Source organism: Octopus bimaculoides, chromosome 1 (genome assembly GCF_001194135.2).
Source record: "Octopus bimaculoides isolate UCB-OBI-ISO-001 chromosome 1, ASM119413v2, whole genome shotgun sequence".
Lineage (NCBI taxonomy): Eukaryota > Metazoa > Mollusca > Cephalopoda > Octopoda > Octopodidae > Octopus > Octopus bimaculoides.
The window spans coordinates 49475971-49480842 of record NC_068981.1 but is presented as its reverse complement, the minus strand read 5'-3'; the positions used below and the strand labels follow the sequence as shown (position 1 = coordinate 49480842).

Here is a 4872-nt window from a genome sequence, read left to right as displayed (position 1 = left end):
CGCGCGCGTGTGTAAATATGTTTGTATTTATGTATATATATATACATGCATTAGGGTGCAAAAAAAGCGCTTACAACGGAAAGCGTAGAGTCTTGTAATTCGAGATGAATTCATAGAATAAGTATCTAAGCCACGCGTATACCAATGGAATCGTTTATTTTTATTTTCTTTACACTATTGTTTGTTAGAATTCCTGCAAGCATTTCGCCGATTTTCTACATCATAGCTTGCATATACAAATACATATTTGGCTAAATCTTGTGACAATCTATGCAGTATAATAATATGAAGAAATAAAAATTGTGCAATTATGAATGTGCGTTTTGAATGGTTCTCTAGAATCTTCCATAATGCATTTTTAAATATTTTGTAATATATATCTACATATTTAAAGAGCATATGGGGCTGCATGACATGAAAGTAAATTTGAGCGTATGATTTTAAAACTACCTTTGTAAGTTTATTATCTTTACGTTTGCTATAAAAAGGAAAGTAAATCTAAATATCATACTTACTTATAGACAACTTATATTGCACTTATCTTCAAGTACATACAGTCTGATGTGTTTTCGATGTCGTAAGAATGAGAAATATGATGCGGGCGACATTTAAATCTTATTAATGGCACTAAGATTATGTCATTTGCGACATCGTAACACAATTATAAGAGACATTATTTGAAAGCATACTTCAGAAAATGTAAAGGAAGTAGATGAAATGTTGATATATTCTTTTCTGAGAGCATCGTCGAAATACTAGCAATTGAGAACTATCAATGAGTATTACACAGTGGATTAATCATATGCGCTTACATATTTTATAGCAGTGCTTTCGCGAATAAATAAATATTGGTCATTCAGAAAATATTGCTGTTTCGAAAATTATTGCAATTTACTTATAGAATGACGTGTTTGAAGGTTAAAATGTAATATAACTCAAGTTTATGAAGATATTAAATACCATTCAATCTCCACGTGAAAAGTGATACAAAAATCACAATTCTTCAGGCATACTTCGCTCTAAATCATGCTGCCACAAATGTTTTCAACGTATGTTATTATACAGCGAAACAAAGAAGCCAGTATTGTTGCAATGGCATTATTGGCTGTGTTTCAGTAATCACTGAAGGAAACAAACGGAATATGAGACTACACACACGCACACATACATACACACACACACACACACACACACACACACACACACTTTGATACTTTGATAGGTTTCGGCCGGTACTGGCCCAGGCCATGTCTAACTTAATAGCACCACATGGCAAAGTCGTTCAAATCAAGAAGGTATACATAGCCCACTCGAGGAGAGGGTTATTGTTTGGGAATTCTGCACTAGTTTACTTCACAAGTCTTGGTGGGATGTGATTAGCACATATGCGTGTCACAGTGTCTACAAAATCTGAAACTATTATTTTTATGCTTGAGGAGGTGTGTGAATGTGTGAAAGACCAGTCAACATGTGAAAGATCGTTTATGATTGCGTCTTAGTCGGCATCATAGAGGTACATGGCATCAAATAGGAGGGCTGGAGAAAGGTCATATGGGTTAGATTTTGACTGGTGGAACTCAGGTTACAGAAAACAATGTAATGATCTGAAAGAAGGTTGTTTTTTTCCACTGAAATATTGTTTATTGTGTTAGTGAGGTTACTAAATACCGGATCTAAAATGTTCTGATATCTTCTTGGTGCCCCGACACGTTGGGATAAGAAAGGCTCATTCACACACACACACACACACACACACACACACACACACACACACACACACACACACACACACACACACACACACACACACACACACACACACACACACGAATGAGTTATACTTGTCCCAACGTGACCTGTATATATGTATGCATATACACACAAACACAGACACATATATATTAAGGTGGTGCTCCTATCATGGCCACACCCACATGAATGAAACAAGTAAAAGAATAGTGAAGTACTGAATGACCACTTCAAAATTGTCTTTACCACCCCGTTGAAACACAGACAAGTGAACGAACCAGTGGATTTCTTTACCGCTTCACCTATAACCAGCGAGGCAGTTACGATAGATTACATCGACATTAGTGAAGAAGATATACCACTAGCCATAGATGAGGTGAAAGCAAACTCAAATGCTGGTCCCGATGGTTTCCCAGTGATCCTCTACAGATTCTCTCCAGAGCTTTCTTTAAAATGGCAGGCTTCCAAGGAAGCTGAAGGAAGGAATATTATTCTGAATTCATAACGGAGGAAACAGTGCAAATGCCAAAAACTATCGGACTATATCTCTAACATCACACATCAGCAAAACATGGAATGGATAGTTAGAGGAAAACTAATCGCATTCCTTGAAGAAAAACTTTCCTGAATGATACCTAGCGTAGCATTCAACCAGAAAGGAGCTGCCTGGCCCAGCTCTTACAGCACTATGAAGGGGTGTTGAGGCAGTTTCTCAACAACTCAAATGTGAACGTAATATGCTTTGTCTTTGCAGACGCTTTTGATAAAGTGGTAGGATATGCCAGAAACTGCGTGATCTTGGAACAGCTGGGAAACTTGGAGAGTGGTTACATGACTTTCTGAGCGATAGAAGTCAGGCAGTAGTGGCCAATAGAGCCACCTGAAAGAAAAGAAAATAGTGAGCGGTGTTCCACAGGGTACTATTTGGGACCACTGCTTCTCAGATATGCCTCTCAGATATGCCGGGATAGCCACCCTTGGTAGCTACACAGACGATACAAAAGTCTCGCAGAAAATACAGAACCCCAGCGATGTTGCACGCCTGCAGCAGGAGTTGGACTCAATTTGTACATAGCTGAGGACAATAATCTGCCCTTTAATGCTGAAAAATTCCAAGCCCTGCACTACTAGCACCCAAAACTGAATATGAAACTTACAGGGTACACTGATCCACAGGCGATTACATTCCCAGAGCTCAAGTCAATGAGGGACCTGGGTATCGACTTGACTGATGGTACCTTTTTACCAAGAGCACATTACCAGGATGGCTACACAGTGCAGACGAATGCCTGGAAGGATTCTGGGAATGTTCAGGACCAGAGAGAAAAAACCATGATGGTCCTCTGAAAGACATTCTTCTTCAGCTGCCTGGACTACTGCTCCCAAATATGGTCACCCAACAGTGTAAAATTAACAGCGGACCTTGAAGCAATCCAGCGAAGCTTCACAAAGAAGATCGTCTCGTTGCAACAGCTCAGCTACTGGGAAAGGCTGAAACGGCTAAAAATCTACTCTCTGGAGCGAAGGTGGGAGAAGTGTACAGTAATACACATCTGGAAGATCCTGGAAGGAATGGTGCCAAATTTTGACATTGAAAGCTACGCCAGTGTCAGAACGGATCGACACTGCACTGTGCCAAAGATCTGAGCAATGCCATCGCGCTTCCAGGCCAGTTATTGCAACAGCCTAGGGTTGAGGGGCCAACAGCTTTAGATTATTCTCCCAAAGAACCAGTGGGATCTGCAAAAAGTGGACATAGGTGTTTTCATTTCAAAACTGGACCTCTTCCTGTCGGGAGTCCCAGATGAACCTACCTCGCGGCAAGAGTTGCAAATGAGGGTAGCGACATCAAACACCATTATTTACCAAATGCCGCATATCAGAAGTAGGATCTCAATAATAAATATATATATATACATTTATTTATTTATATTAAGGGCATTACTATACGTAGATGCCTCACGCTAGGAGGGACTGTTAAAGTCAAAACTACCATAATAAACACATTTTACCGAACGCGAGGGAATGCATCTCTCGAAGCGAGCCTCGTAAAATCAGACTTTAAGAGTCCCTCCTAGTGTGAGGCAACTATGTATAGTAATGCCCTGAGTATAAATATATATATTTAGAGGAAATAATTAATAATTTTTTCCATTATGAGGTCTTATTTACGCTAACTACTTGATAAATTATTATAAAGAGTTTATCCTATATTTAAATTGGAAATTTAACCAGAATATATTCAGTGCTGAATTTTATTCTGAACAAACACGTGTACCGAGATGCAATTCAAAAAGCCCGCCTCTTACATAGATATATTGATATAAACAGTTTCTATGTACTATGCTGGATACATGTGGTGTTCGTCTGGCATGTTGATTTTTGTTTATTTTTATATGTCTTGACTATACGTGTACTGCGAGTAAAGAGTGCATTTGTGGACTGATTACGAAATCATATAATATACCGCTGACTCTGATTTTAGGATGCTCGCTCCGAGAGTTGCATTCCCTCGCGTTCAGTAAAATGTTTTTATTATGGTAGTTTTTTTCTCTCTAAGAATCCCTCCTAGCCTGTGGATTCTATGCATAGTAATGCCCTTAATATAAATAAATATATTCATAGGGTATAATTAATAACATTTTTCCCTTATGAGTTTTTTCAGGCTAACTACTTGATGAATTCTTATAAAGGTTTTATGCTATATTTAAATTGGAAAAACAAATTTATATATATATATACATACATATACGTACTTGCATTCAAATAAATACATATTTATGTATGCTTCTGTAAAAAATGTACATATATATATATATATATGTGTGTGTGTGTGTGTGTGTGAGAAAGTTGGTATGTGAAAGCACGTGGTTGGATGTATAAAAGATAATAAGAGTGAAAAAACTACAGAAGGCTTGTGTTACATGGTTAAAGTATATATCTAAATTATGTCAGAAAAATGTTATAACATTTTTTGGGTATATAAACATTGTATTTGGAGAAATAACCGGTTTCGTGTTGTCTTTTCAAATTTCTCTACTTCATCGTAACATGTGTTCGCTCCAGTCTGAAAAGAAGAGTTCTAGATAGGGGGAGGTAATTAGGGATTTCTTCCGGTATAAG

General features: G+C 37.8%; 1 protein-coding gene across 2 annotated transcripts in view; it reads right to left on the bottom strand.

Moving 5' to 3' along the window:
* Positions 1-4872, bottom strand: part of LOC106881850 (uncharacterized) — a 517233-nt gene that overhangs the window by 133938 nt on the left and 378423 nt on the right. The window lies entirely within an intron of this gene.